We start from the raw sequence: 15,441 nt of genomic DNA, 5'->3' as shown, positions 1-15,441 counted from the left end.
GCACGGAGTATAGTTAATAAAATTGGGTAGTTACATGCACAGATTGCCTTTTGGGATTATGATATTGTGGCGATAATGGAGACCTGGCTTAAGGAAGGGCAGTTCTGGGTGTTAAATATTCCTGGTTACAAGGTGTTCAGAAAAAATAGGAAAGGCTAAAAGGGAGGAGAGGTGACATTTTTGGTTAAGGAGAGTATTGAAGTACTGGAGAAAGAGGATGTGTCAAAGGATTCAAGGACAGGATTGATTTGGCTAGAGCTAAGGAATAAGAAGGGTGCAATTACATTGCTCGGTGTAATATACAGACCACCAGCTAGTGGGAAGGATATAGAGGAACAATTCTGCAAGGAAATTACAGAGAAGTGTAAACAACTTAGAGTAGTTATAATAGGGGACTTTACTTACCCATATATAGACTGGGAAAAGTGCCAGTGTAAGGGGCAGTGAGGGACAAGCTTTGCTAGATTGTGTTCAGGAGAATTTCCTACAGCAGTATATGTCCAGTCCTACAAGAAAGGAGGCATTGCTAGACCTGATTCTTGGGAATGAGGTGGGCCAAGTAGATCAAGTGACAGTGGTGGAAAATTTAGGGACAGTGATCATTGTATCATAAGGTTTAGGATGATAGTGGAAAATGACATTGGTCAATCCAGAGTAAGAATAATCAACTAGCGGAGAGCGGATTTCAATGGGGCAAGAACAGAACTAGGCCGGATAGACTGGAATCAAAGATTGGCAGGAAAAACATTCGCTGAACAATGGGCTACCTTCAAAGAGGAGATGGCTTGGACACAGTCAAGGTATGCTCCCTCAAAAGGGAAGAGTAGGACAAACAAATCTAGAGCTCCCTGGATGACAAAGAAGATAGAAATTAAGTTAAAGAAGAAAAAGTGCTTACGACAGGTGTCAGGTAGCAAATACAATTGAGAACCAAGCTGAATACAGAAGGTTCAGAAGGGATGTGGAAAAGCAAGTACAAGAAGCAAAGAGGGATTATGAAAAAAGACTGGCAGCTAACATAGAAGGAAATCCCAAAGTATTCTATAAGTACATCAATAGTAAAAAGGTGGTAAAAGGAGGAGTAGGGCTGATTAGGGACCAAAAAGGGGATTTACACATAGAGGCAAGAGGCATGGCTGAGGTGTTAAATTAATACTTTGCATCTGTCTTTACCTACGGGGCCCTGGCCATGGTGAAAGAGGAGGAAATTCATTCGCTAGAAGGGTTTAAAATTGATAAGGAGCAAGTATTGGATAAGCTGTCGGTACTTAAAATTGCTAAGGTACCGGGACCAGGTGAGGTGCAACCAAGAATATTGAAGGAAGTGAGAGTGGAAATTGCAGAGGCACTGGCAATAATCCTTCAATGTTCCCTGGATTCGGGGAAGGTGCTGGAGGACTGGAGAATTGCAAACATTATGACCTTGTTCAAAAAAGGTTGTAAAGGTCTGTCCTGCAATTACAGACCAGTCAGTTTAACTTTGGTGGTGGGGAAACTTCGAGAATAAATTATTCAGGATAGAATTAATAGTCACATGGAAAAATGTGAATTGATTCAGAAGAGCCAGCATGGATTTGTTAAAGGAAAATCGTGTCTAACTAACTTGCTGGAGTTTTTTGAAGAGGTAACAGAGATGGTTGATGAGGGCAAGGCTGTTGATGTGATGTGTGTGGACTTGCAAAAGGCGTTCGATATCATGCCATACAACAGACTTGTGAGGAAAATTATAGGTCATGGAATAAAAGGGACAGTAGCAACATGGATACAAAATTGGCTGAGGATAGAAAACAGAGAGTAATGATTAATGGGTATTTTTTGGGCTGGAAGAAGGTTTGTAGTGGAGTTCCCCAGGGGTTGGTATCGGGACCCTTGCTTTTCCTGATATATATAAATGATCTAGATCTTGGTGGGCAGGAGGCAGTTTGAAAGTTTGCTGATGGCACAAAACTTGGGAGAATTGTAAACTGTGAGGAGGACAGTGTAGAACTTCAAAAGGAGATTGACACATTGGTGGAGTGGGCAGATAGGTGGCAGATGAAATTCAATGTGGAGAAGTGTGAGGTGATACACTTTGGTACAAAGAATATGGAGAGACAGTATAAAATAAAGGATATTATTCTAAAGGCTGTACAGGAGCAGAGAGACCTGGGTGTATATGTACATAAGTCATTAAAGGTCGCAGGACAGGTAGAGAGAGCTGTTTCTAAAGCATACAGTACTCTAGGCTTCATTAATAGGGCATAGAATACAAGAGCAGGGGGGTTATGATGAGCTTGTATAGGACACTAGCTACACCTCAGCTGGAGTATTGTGTGCATACTATAGGAAGGATGTGAACACATTGGAGAGAGTGCAGAAGAGGTTTACCAGAATGGTCAGAATGGTTCCGGGGATGAGAAACTTCAGTATGAGGAAAGATTAAAGAAGTTGGGGATGAGAAGGCTAAGAGGAGACTTGATAGAAGTTTTCAAAATCATAAAGGGCCTGGACAGAGTAGATAGGGAGAAACTGTTCCCGCTGGTAAATGGATTGAGAACCAGAGGGCACAGTTTTAAAGTGTTTTGCAAAAGAAGCAAATGTGAGGTGAGAAACCACTTTTTCACACAGCGAGTAGTTAGGGTTTGGAATGCACTGCCTGGAAGTGTGGTGGAGGCAGGTTGAAATGAAGCATTCAAGAGGACATTGGATGATTATTTAAATGGAAACAATGTGCAGGGTTATGGGGAAAACGTAGGAGATTGGCACTAAGTTAAAATGCTCAGACAGCCTATGCAGCAACGATGGGCCGAATGGCCTCCTTCTACACCGTAACAATTCTGTGATTCTGTGATTCTATGTCTGGCACCCTTGGGACTGAAACTGTGCCAGATTTCAGGTTGTCCCAGATTTTGGACATTGGACCTGTAATCAGACCCGAACATCGGACCAGCAAATTGCATATCTGCTGGGTATCCTCAGGCAGCTTGGTGAAGAGTATTTTAATTTCAGGCCACTGTGGCTTTCAGATAGGTGTTGGAAGAAAGAAAGAGGTGGCCTGGAAATGGCAATCAGTGACCAGGAAGGAGAAGGTAGTGATCAGAAATGGGGGTGACCATTGGCCAATAGCAGTCCATATTCTTAATGCACTCCTTCATGTTCTGGCTTTATATTCAGGCAAGTATTTTTACCTTTTTCTGGTAGAGGCTGGTATGGTCCCTTTAAAGACTATGCTTAAGCTGTGTGTTGTCCTTGGCGGCTGCATTCAGGGCAAACGAATTGTAAAGAGGGAGGGCAGAGCATAAAATAGGCATTGGGCCTCTTATTGGTAGATGCAAAGACACTAATATCTCTTTGAGGAACTGGGTGCCTCTTTTGAGGCAGATGTCTGCCTCAGAATGTGCATGCACTGCCTGCCATGTTGGACACCTGCAAATTGGGCAGGTCATCACCAATTTAACTGAATATCAAAAATGTTTGGTTTTTGGACAATTCCGGTTTTTAGACAGCTGGTTTGGATAACGTACCTGTACTTATATGGTATATCTAACATAGTGGGCAGGATTTACCCCTCATTGGGGGCGAAGTTGAAGGGCGGGCGTGCACAGGCGCGCTTCCGATTGACGCCCCTGATTGGCGTGGCACCATTTTACGTGGGAGGGGCAGTTAAGGCCTGCCCAGCGTGACGTCCACACAGAAGCACTATGCGTCCCTGTGTGGGCTGGAGGGGGGGTTCCCAAAATATCAAGAGTGCGCTCTTTCACGCATGCGCACGAAAGAACGCACTCATCTCCCTGAAGCTAAGTGATGCCTCAGGGAGATCGGCTCTAAATGTAAAAAAGCTAAAAATAGAACAATAACATTTCCCTAACATGTCCCCTCATGTGACACTGTCACATGAGTTGGCACATGTCCATAATTTTTACAAAAGCTTTATTAAAATTTTTTAAAACCTACATGAAACCTCATCCCTCCCCTGGATGAGGTTTCAAGATTTTTCTAATTCCTGCTGGGGCTCCTGGCTGCCCACCAACCTTAAGGTTGGACGGGCAGGTCCACTAATTAGTTTAATTACTCTGTCAATGGCCTCAATTGGCCGTTGACAGGTCGGCGGGCGCGCAGCTGATTTTGCTGCACGCCCGCCTACCGGAAAATTTAAATGGGGCGCGGTGACTTCGGGAGTTCCGCCCGACATCACCACGCCTCATTTTACACGTCGGCGAATGGGCCCTGCTCCCCCGCTTGCCGACAGGAAAATCCTGCCCAGTAAAACATCCCAAGGCACATCATAGAAACATTATAAACAAAATTTGGCACCAACCCAACTAAGAAAATATTAGGTCAGATGATCAAAAGCTTGGGTCAAAGAGGTAGGTCTAAAGGAGCTTCTTAAAAGGAGGAAAGAGAGGTGGAGTGGTTTAGGCAGGGAATTCCAAAACTTTAGGGCCTAGACAGTTGAAGGCACAAGTGCCAATAGTGGAGTGATAAAAACTGGGAATGTTCAAAAGAATTAGCAGAGAATTGTGGGGCTGGAGGAGATTACAGAGAAGGGGAGGGGGCAAAACCAAGAGAGATTTGAAAACAACGATGAGAATTTTAAAATCAAGGCATTGCTTAACCAGGAGCCAATGTAGGTCAGCAAGTACAGGACGGGACTGGTGGGGGTTAGGACATGGGCAGCAGAATTTTGAATGTTCTCAAGTTTACAGAGGGTAGAATGTGGGAGGCTGGCCAGGAATACATTGAATAGTCAAGTCTAGAGGTAATAAAGGATTTCAGCAAAGAATGAGTTGAGTCATGGGAAGAGCTGGGCGATGTTACGTAGTGGAGATAAGCTTTCTTTGTAATGGTGTGGACATGTGATCGTAAACTCATCTTGGTGTCAAATATAACAAAAAGGTTGTGAACAGTCTGGTTCAGCCTCAGGCAGTTGGCAGTGAGAGGGATAGAATCCGTGGCTAGGGAATGGAATCTGTAGCAGGAAACTACTTAAAAGAAAATTTCAGCCCATCCGGTATTGGATGATGGATAAGTGTGTTTGCACATGAACAGGGGAGAGAGCTCATCCTGAGTGAGACACAGCCAGAGTGGGTATTGGCAATTTGGTGCACAGTTGGAATTCAGTGCACAGGGGACGAGGTGCTCTTTGCATTTTTTCCTTGCTATCCAACTTCATAAATCTTCAGAGCGTGGTCTTGCCCTGCTGTAGCAGTAGAGGCTACAAGGGAAAGGAATGACTGGTAAGTAGTGGGTAAGGTCGGGTAAGTATTTACTACTTTAATTGCTTATAGTTTAAGGTCTTTTTGTGGTTTATAGTTTGTATATTCTATAGTAACGAGGATCAGGAAAGAAGGGCCCTAGAGTAATTGATTTTAAAAGGTTTAATTTAAAGGGATAAGTCATGGCAGGAGCGCTCAAAGCCGTGGTGTGCTCCTCGTGCTCCATGTGGGAAGCCAGGGACATTTCCAGTGCCCGGGACCAGCATGTGTGCAGGACGTGTGTCCAGCTGCAGCCTCCTGGAAGCTCGGTTTTCAGAGCTGGAATGGCGGCTGGGGACACTGTGGAGCATCCGCAAGTCTAAGAGCATCGTGGATAGCACGTTTAGAGAGGTGGTCACACCGCAGATGAAGGGGCTTGAGGAAGGAAGGGAATGGGTGACCATTCCAAGAGAAACAGGCAGGTAGTTCAGGAGTCCCCTGGGGTCCCGCTCGCAAATTGGTATTCCATTTTGGAGGCTGATGAGGGCGCTGGTTCCTCCATGGAGTGCGGACAGAGCCAAGCTTCTGGCACCACAAGCAGCCTGTCTGTACAGGAGGCGAGGAAGGGAGGAAGAGCAATAGTAATAGGGGATTCTATAGTCAGGGGAACAGATAGGCGCTACTGTGGCTGTCAACGTGACTCTAGGATGGTGTGTTGCCTCCCTGGTGCCAGGGTCCGGGATGTCATTGAACGGCTGCAGGGTATCCTGAAGGAGGAGGGTGATAAGGCAGAGGTCATGGTACATGTTGGTACCAATGACATAGGTAGAAAGAGGGATGAGGTCTTGCATCAAGAATTCAGGGAGTTAGGCAGTCGACTAAAAAGCAAGACCTCTCGGGTTGTAATCTCTGGATTACTCCTAGTGCCACGTGCTAGCGAGCTCAAAAATAGAAGAATAGCGCAGATGAATACGTGCCTTAAGAGTTTGTGCAGGAGGGAGGGTCTTAGATTCCTGGATCACTGGGACCATTTCTGGGGAAGGTGGGACCTGTACAAGCGGGACGTTCTACATCTGAACCACAGCGGGTCTCATATCCTTGTGGGCGGGTGTGCTAGTGCTATTGGGAGGAGTTTAAACTAATTCGACAGGGAGAGGGGGACACAGAATGTTAGCAGAATAGGGACGCATCATAATACAGTAAAACAATCAAGTCAGAGGGAGTACAGCTGCATTAAGTTTCAAGGGAGTAAGGCAAGGCTGGATGGCCTCTACTTTAATGCCAGGAGTATTGCAGGTAAAACGGATGAGTTAAGGGTGAGGATTGACATGTGGAATTGTGATATAGTAGCCATCACTGAGACGTAGTTGAGGGAGGGGCAGGATTGGCAGCTCAACATTCCAGGATATAGAATCGTCAGGCGAGACAGGGGAGGGGGTAAAAGAGGAGGAGGCGTTGCATTATTAGTTAAGGAGTCAGTTACTGCAGTAAGGAGAGATGATATCTTGGAGGGAGCATTGAATGAAGCATTGTGGGTAGAGCTTAGGAATAAAAAAGGGGCAGCCACATTGTTAGGTGTTTATTATAGACCCCCAGATAGTCAGCGGGAAATTGAGGAGCAAATATGTGCACAATTTGCGGAGGTGTGTAAAAACAATAACAATAGGGTAATTATATTAGGTAATTTCAACTTTCCCAACATTAATTGGGATAGACATAGTGTTAAGGGCTTGGATGGTGGATTTCTTGAAATGTGTACAGGAGAACTTTTTAGGTCAATATGTAGAGGGTCTATCAAGGGACGGCGCAGTGTTGGACCTAATTCTGGGAAACAAAGCCGGACAGGTGGCTGAGGTGGTGGTGGGCGAGCATTTTAGTAATAGCGACCACAACATGGTACAGTTTAAGTTTGTTATGGACAAAGAAATTGACAAGTTGCAAAAAAATGTTTTAGATTGGGGGAGAGTGGATTTTAGTAAAATAAGGCAGGATCTGGCCAAGGTAGACTGGGAGCAGTTACTTGTGGGGAAATCTACAGAGGAGCAGTGGAGGGAGGGTTGGGGGGGCGGAGGGGGAGTGGTGGAGGAGGCATTCAAAAAGGAAATGGGGAGGGTACAGGCTCAACATGTTCCCTCTAGGGTGACAGGAAGGAATAACAAGCCCAGAGAACCAAGGATGACCAGAGATATCCAGGTTACGATGAGAAGGAAAAGAGAGGCTTTTAGCAGGTACAAAGGAAGCAAATCAGCGGAGGCACTGGTGGAGTACAGAAAGTGCAGGGTGGAGCTTAAGAAAGCAATTAGGAGAGCAAAGAGGGGATATGAGAAAGCTCTGGCTGGTAAAAGTAGGAAAAATCCCAAGATATTCTATAAATATATCAATCAATGGGAAGAGGATACACAGGGAAAGAGTAGGGCCCATGAGGGACCAAGGAGGCAATCTATGGGTGGAGCCAGAGGACATCACTAGAGTGTTGAATGAATACTTCACATCCGTCTTCACCCAAGAGAATGAGGATGAAGGTATCGAACTCGGGGGGAGAGATTGCGAGGTTCTTAAGCAAATTGATTTAGGGAGTGACAAGGTATTGGCAGGCTTAAAAGTGGACAAATCTCCAGGTCCGAATGATTTGTGTCCCAGACTGCTGAGAGAGGCAAGGGAGATCGCAGGGGTTTTGACCCAAATTTTTAATTCCTCTCTGGCCGCGGAGGAGGTGCCAGAGGACCGGAGTACAGCTAATGTGGTTCCGCTATTTAAGAAGGGTTGTAGAGATAAGCCAGGGAACTATAGGCCAGTGAGTCTCACGTCAGTGGTAGGGAAACTATTGGAGAAAATTCTGAAGGTGAGAATCCATCTCCACTTGGAGAGGCAAGGTTTGATCAGGGATAGTCAGCATGGCTTTGTCAGAGGGAGGTCATGCCTAACAAATTTGATTGAATTTTTTGAGGAGGTGACCAGGTGTGAAGATGAGGGTAGTGCAGTTGATGTAGTTTATATGGATTTCAGCAAAGCCTTTGACAAGGTCCCTCATGGGAGACTTATAAAGAAGGCAAATGCACATGGGATATAGGGTAATTTGATATGGTGGATTCAAAATGGGCTTAGTTGTAGGAGACAGAGGGTGATGACAGAAGGATGCTTTAGTGACTGGAAGCCAGTGTCCAGTGGCGTACCACAGGGATCTGTGCTTGGTCCCCTATTAGTTGTCATTTATATAAACGACATAGATGACTATGTTGGGGGTAGGATTAGTAAGTTTGCGGATGACACAAAGATTGGCCGGGTGGTTAATAGTGAGGTTGAGTGTCTTGGGCTACAGGAAGATATAGGCGGGATGGTCAAATGGGCAGATAAATGGCAGATGGAATTTAACCCTGAAAAGTGTGAGGTGACACACTTTGGAAGGAGTAATTTGACAAGGAAGTATTCAATGAACAGCATGGCACTAGGAAGTTCTGAGGAACAATGGGACCTTGGCGTGTGTGTCCATCAATCTCTGAAGGCGGAGGGGCATGTTAATGGGGTGGTGAAAAAAGCATATGGGACACTTGCCTTTATCAATCGAGGTATAGATTACAAAAGTAGGGAGGTCATGTTGGAGTTGTATAGAACCTTGGTGAGGCCACAGCTGGAGTACTGTGTGCAGTTCTGGTCGCCACATTATAGGAAGGATGTGATTGCACTGGAGGGGGTGCAGAGGAGATTCACCAGGATGTTGCCTGGGATGAAACATTTAAGTTATGGAGAGGTTGGATAGACTTGGGTTGTTTTCGTTGGAACAGAGAAGACTGAGGGGCAACCTGATCGAGGTGTACAAGATTATGAGGGGCATGGACAGGGTGGATAGGGAGCAGCTGTTCCCCTTAGTTGAAGGGTCAGTCACAAGGGGACATAATTTCAAGGTGAGGGGCAGGAGGTTTGGGGGGGATGTGAGGAAAAACCTTTTTGCCCAGAGGGTGGTGACGGTCTTGAATGCACTGCCTGGGAGGGTGGTGGAGGTGGGTTGCCTCACATCCTTTAAAAAGTACCTGGATGAGCACTTGGCATGTCATAACATTCAAGGCTATGGGCCAAGTGCTGGTAAATGGGATTAGGTAGGTAGGTCAGGTGTTTCTCACGTGTTGGTGCAGACTCGATGGGCCAAAGGGCCTCTTCTGCACTGTGTGATTCTGTGATAAGCATTCAGCTAATTTTCTAACAGCAAAGGGGTTGAGAGAGGTGTTGGTGAAGTAGAATGGGTGGCATCAGCGTACACGTGGAAACTGATGCTGTGTTTTCAGATTATGTCTAGAGGCGCAACATTTAGATGAAAAATAGGAAAGGCCACCGACAGATTTTTGGGGAACAGAAGAGATATCAGTGCAGGAGCAGGAAGAGAAGGCATTGCAAGTGATTCTCTGGCTTTGACTTGATGGGTAAGAATTAAATCAGTTGTCTTCAGCCCTAACCAGCTGGATGGCATTCAGGAGGCGTTAGAGAAGGTATGGTCAACAGTGTCACAGGCTGCAGACAGGTCGAGAAGGAATAGTTCACCTTTGTCACAGCCACTGAGGATGTAATTTGTGATTTTGGCAGGAGTTGTCTCATTATTGTGACAAGGGCAGAAACCTGATTGGAGGGATTCAAACATGCAGCTCTGAGAAAAATGGACATGGATTTGAGAGGTGACAACATGTTCAAGCACTTTGGAGAGGAAAGGAAGTTTGGGGATGGGGTGGCAGTTTGCAATGACAGAGGAATCAAGGATTCCAAAGATTCACAATTCTTTTGATTGAAGTAATTTCTTCACATCTCAGTCCTAAATGATCGGTCTCTTATCCTGAGTATGTGCCTGTGTTTTAAGATTCCCCAACCAGCAGAAACAATCTCTCAGCGTCCACCCCATCAGGCCCCTTCAGAATTTTTGCAGGTTTCAATGAGATCACCTTTCTTCTAAACTCCAGAGAATGCAGGCCCAATTTACTTAACCTCATATCATAAGATATTGGTCCCAGGGACCAATTTAGTGAACTTTTCCTGTACTGCCTCCAATGCAAGTTTATCCTTTCTTAAATGCAGAGACAAAGCTGCATACAGTATTCCAGTTATGGTCTCACCAAAATCTTATATGATTGTAGCAAGACTACTTGATTCCTGTACTCCAATCCCATTGCAGTAAAGGCCAACATCCTCAATGAAATTACAGCGTCAAAAAATTCTAGTAAATTTATCAAACAGAATTTCCCTTTCTTAAAACCATGTTGACTTGTTCCAATCATACTATATTTTACTAAGTGCATTGCTTTCTACATTGATGCATATTGTGAAGGAGGGGAAAACACTGGTCAGGACTTTAACAGGGCAGTGATGACCCTGCCCACCAGTCAAAAAGTCAGAATAAGCCTCTGCCAGCCTTGGAAACGGCAACTCAATTTTACTTTTGAGGAGTCGTGCCTTCAAAGGTAGGACACCCCTTCAAATACTGCCAGCCAATCAGAAGACCTGCAACATTTCAGTCCCAGCAGCACAAGCAGTAGCCACTGCTGGGACTGGAGCAGCAGATTCAAAGCCCAACGTGCAGATAAGCGAGATCAGGATTCTTGCTACTGGGGCAGGGGGGTGAAAAAAAAAAGTGGGTGCACCCTGTTGGTCACAGGGTACCCAATTTGGAAACCCCCTCCAATCTGAACCCACAAGGAGGCTGCCATGTTTTCCTGGGTGACCTCAGTAAAATACCAACAGCAGGAAAAGGCCCTTAAATAGTCAGAGTCTCAATCAGCTCAAGGACGAGCAGATCACCCACAACTGAAAAGGCCAGTAGCAAGTAATGGCAGCAGCACACCCCTCCCCGCTCAACTCTATGCCTTCCCCCTGCTCTGGGGTGGGAGAAGATACTAGCCAATCCTTCCTTTTATACCTTAAACAGGACCGACTGATATACTAAACAATAGCCATGTTACCAGACTACAGTAAATTCGAGAGAATCAATTATCCTTCGGAGATGGGTGGTGCTGGACAGAAGGTACTCTCCAAAGGTTGTCAGGTAGGGAAATCCCGAATTTTGGGCCAGTGACTACGAAGGAAGGACCAACCAAATATCCAAGTTGGGATCGTGCAAGACTCAAGGAGCTGAAAACTGCAGGAAATTTGTATTTTTGATTAATGTACATCACTAAACACAAGACATTGGTTATTCATTGTTTTGCTCTTTTTATTGGGAGTTTCATGCTGACAGAAATTATGCGTACAGCCTTATAAAGAAAGATGAGGCATTTGACTTCACCGGTTGGGGCCTCTCATCCCACCGAACCAAGCAACGCAGACAACCTGAGCGAAAAAAATGAACTAAAAAAACAAGCTAAAATAAAAAAAGTATAATGTTTGTTTTTGGTTGCTTTTGGTTGTGTGGTTATTTGTTTCGTTGCTTGAGAGATCTTCCAGTCAGCTGCTGAGGCCGACCAATCAGACAACTTCCCATTGTCTTAAACTGCCTGGCCTCAACACCAACTCTCCAGATGTATCCGATCTACATCATCTCTGACATTTCCATTCTGCACATTAGCATCAAAGATACTAATGTTTCCTGCCGCTGGAAGCAGGGCTATCATTTCCTGCCAAGACAGAAAATAAAGAGTGCATTAAACTCACTCCTACGCAGACCCAGACCAGGGTATCTGCCTCATTGAGTTGACTATTTATTCCGAGGCCAAGTTCCGCAACCTCCAAGCCTGAAGATCCAATTGTCCATCCTTCACATCTACTTTGGCCTGCTTCTCTCCCCCGGGCAAGACACCATTGTCCCCTCTGGTGGTGTTGTTTGCTCAAATTTGTACTTATTGCAAAAATCTCTAATCTTGATACTAAATAATCCCAGTAGTCTCCAATCTAATTCCCAGCCAGATAGCTCTACACCATTAGGAAATTTGCCTAACCTTTGAAAGGTTATCTCACATCCACTTGTCAACCAAACCCTGCCTGCCTCCAGGTGACAATCTAAACCACCACTTGCCTCCTGCACCCATACGAAGCTACACAGAATAATGGATTACGGTGAGAGTTGTGCAACATAAGGAACATACACCCTTTAGCAATTGAGATAGTTATACATTTATGCAAGACATGCAACTCATCACTAATGAATTACATTGTGCTGTTTTACTATAAACATCCCACTGTCTTATGATACAAGCACCTTCTGAATTTTTGGCTGTTTCTGTAACTCACTCTCAGCTCATCCTGCTATCTTCAAAGATTTGCACATGTAAACCCCCAAGTCCAGATTCCTGAACCTCCCCCTAAAATTGTGGCATTTAATTTATATCATCTCTTATTCTTTTTATCAAAATTAATCACACCTAGAAACTTCTCCCAAACAGGGAAGATTGAATTGGCTGAAAGTTTCCCACAAATCTTCAGTACAATCTATTATTTGCACCAGAGACCCAGCTAGGCTACAAATGAAGTACTCACCATAGAACTACTAAAAGGTTAACTACTGCAAGCAAGATCATCTGGGTCACCAACTGGCATCCCTGGGAAAAGGGAACATACAAGAACAGGTAAGTAATACTCATTTATATAGCATCTTTCACATCAGGATATCCCAAAGCACTTCACAGCCATTAGCAGTCAAACCTCCCAATCGTACCCCCCCACCCCCCCCCCCCAATTGCCCTCCTTGTGACCCCAAGCCTTCCCTGCTTTGGGGACCACTGGACACCTTGTTCTCTGGTTCCCGGGACTTGGTCGCAGGCAGCTCCATGTAGTGCCTCTTCCGGCCACGGCAGCGCTGTTGCTGGAGGGACGGGAGGAGCCTCCCTCCTTGGAGAGCTTCTCCAGGAGTGAGGGACGAAAGTGCTCAAAATGGCAGCGGGGATGTGTTTTCCCCCCAAACTTCAGGTCCCGGGAGGTCAGAACGCTCCTAACTGAGCTGTGCAGGTACACGGTTTAAAAAAAAACGGACAAATGTACAGCCTCATGGTGCCCGTGGAATGTTTTTGAAACAAAACTTGCACCCCACTATCATTTCGTGCGGTAGCTGGGGGCTCTTCCAGTGGTTTAATGTTCGGGTGCCAACTGAGCCCCAGCGCCAGGCCCTGCCCCGTGGGCTCTGCCAAGATGGAGGTCAGGAGGATCTCTGCAGAATTTCAGGTCAATCGTTTACTTGTTGACAACGTTGTCCCAGCAATCGCCCCAGTTCAGTTTTCACTCACTAAAATGACGCCGAAAAAAAACTAACCACAACGCTGCCCTAAACCTTTAGCAACACGAAGATGCAAGAGGAAAAAAAAAACAAGAGAGAGGCGACATAGAGAGAGAGAGAAGGAACACAGACTCCGGACAAACAGTGTAAACGTCCATTTACATCACTTCTTCTGGGATTTCTGTCGAAGTTGGGGGAATCGGAAAAAAAAACTGTAGAGATAAAAACAAAAAAAAACTGCGGATGCTGGAAATCCAAAACAAAAACAGAAACAGAAATACCTGGAAAAACTCAGCAGGTCTGGCAGCATCGGCGGAGAAGAGCACAGTTGACGTTTCGAGTCCTCATGACCCTTCAACAGAACTAAGTAAAAATAGGGAAGGAAACAAACCCCCCCCCCCACCTCTTAAACCAGCTTATATTTCACCCCTTTCCTATTTTTACTTAGTTCTGTTGAAGGGTCATGAGGACTCGAAACGTCAACTGTGCTCATCTCCGCCGATGCTGCCAGACCTGCTGAGTTTTTCCAGGTGTTTCTGTTTTTGTTGTGAAAAAAAAACTGTACCCCGTGGAAACGACAAGAAAAATAAAAGAGACTGAGAAATAAAATGCTGACAGAGAGAGTGTATCAGGGAAGCTCCTGTAATAAGGGCCTGGTTGATCAGCACTCTTACCTCAGAAAGATGAGAAAATGGCGGGAATCATCCCCCCCCCTCAAAGGGGAGACGCCCGCAGTGGAAAAGGACAAACAACCTAGACAGCAGCTTCTTATACTCCACTCTCATCCAATCACCGAGGGCTGGAAACTCCCAGTTTAATCTGCACTTCCTGAGTGGCTCAATGAGCCGACATCTGCTGATGTAACATAAAATTCTTTCCAGTTATCAACAGTCACAGATTGCAACTCTTTTGAGTACAAACACAGTTCTTGGTATCCAGGAGTGGGACATGAACCCATAACCTTCTGATTCAAAGGCGAGGGTGCTATGGACTGAGCCACAGCTGACACCTCCCTGATGTAACATAAAGTGGAACAACAGCAAACAAATCCCCTTAATTTGGTAAAATGTACCAATTCGCTTTACAGGAGCGGAGATCTTTATAGGGGGAATTTCCACAGTTTTTAAAAATTCTTTCATGGGATGTAAACATGACTGGCAAGGGAATCATTTGTTGCCTATCCCTAATTGCCCTTCAGAAGGTGGCGGTGAACCGTTTAGGGTCTCAGCAACCAAAGGCACAGCAGCCAATGGGGGATGAAAATTGGGGACACAAGAGACCAGAACTGGAGAAGTGCAGAAATCATGGAGGGTTGTCGAGCTGGAGGAGATTACAGAGATAGGATAGGAGTAAGGCCATGGGCAAACAGTATATCAGTACTTTTATGCCTCTTACTAATATTTTCTAGCATTAACCTGTGGAGAAATTGAGGTTATTTTAACTTTAGCCACCACTACCCCTTTATCCCCACCAACCTGGTGAGAAGCTAATGCAATCCAATTGGCTGGTATTTTTACACCACCCGCTTTAATGAAAGTAAAATTGAACATGGTGTAAAGCGAATGGCCAGCAGATCAGAATGTGATACAACCAGATCCCCACTCCTTCCCCAGGACAGAACAGGCAAATTTTGCTGATCGGAAAGTTTTAAAAGTTATTTATAGTGCAGTGGAATATACAGTATGGGCAGAAGTTTGCAGGCAATCCAGAACGAATGACAGATGCAGAAGAAAGGGGAAGTGAGACAAAATTAGCTTCATTGCTGAGTCGGTGTCAGCTGGTACTTTATTGCTCTCTTTAAATGAAAAATATTGTATGGCGAGCTTTTGTGCTCATGGAGTAAAGTATGTCCAATCAGAAGACTGGAATATTCTTCAGGGATGATATACTAGACCAGGCTTGTCCCAACATTTTCACGTGGGAGACAGCATTCAATTATTTTTCACTCAAGGGGCCAATGAGCAAATTTTGGAAAGATAAGGTTTTGCACAACATTAAACATGAATTAAAAAAAAAAGCTGAGGAATGAAAGAAACAACTTGTTGAGCAAAAAAAAGCAACATCAAAGCAATAAATTGTTTATTT

General features: G+C 45.0%; 1 long non-coding RNA gene across 1 annotated transcript; it reads right to left on the bottom strand.

Annotated features, from left to right (window-relative positions):
- Positions 1-11,343: 11,343 nt before the first annotated feature.
- Positions 11,344-14,239, bottom strand: LOC144687258 (uncharacterized). The gene is made up of 3 exons (XR_013578103.1): positions 14,031-14,239; positions 12,624-12,685; positions 11,344-11,764 (listed from the first exon to the last, which is right to left on the bottom strand). It is a non-coding gene; the product is annotated as an uncharacterized LOC144687258 (long non-coding RNA).
- Between the last annotated feature and the right edge of the window lie 1,202 nt (positions 14,240-15,441).

The sequence above is a fragment of the Cetorhinus maximus genome, chromosome 12 (assembly GCF_964194155.1).
Source record: "Cetorhinus maximus chromosome 12, sCetMax3.hap1.1, whole genome shotgun sequence".
In the NCBI taxonomy this organism is placed as follows: Eukaryota; Metazoa; Chordata; class Chondrichthyes; order Lamniformes; family Cetorhinidae; genus Cetorhinus; species Cetorhinus maximus.
Note: the sequence above shows the minus strand (reverse complement) of the source record. Positions and strands in the feature narration are given on the sequence as shown.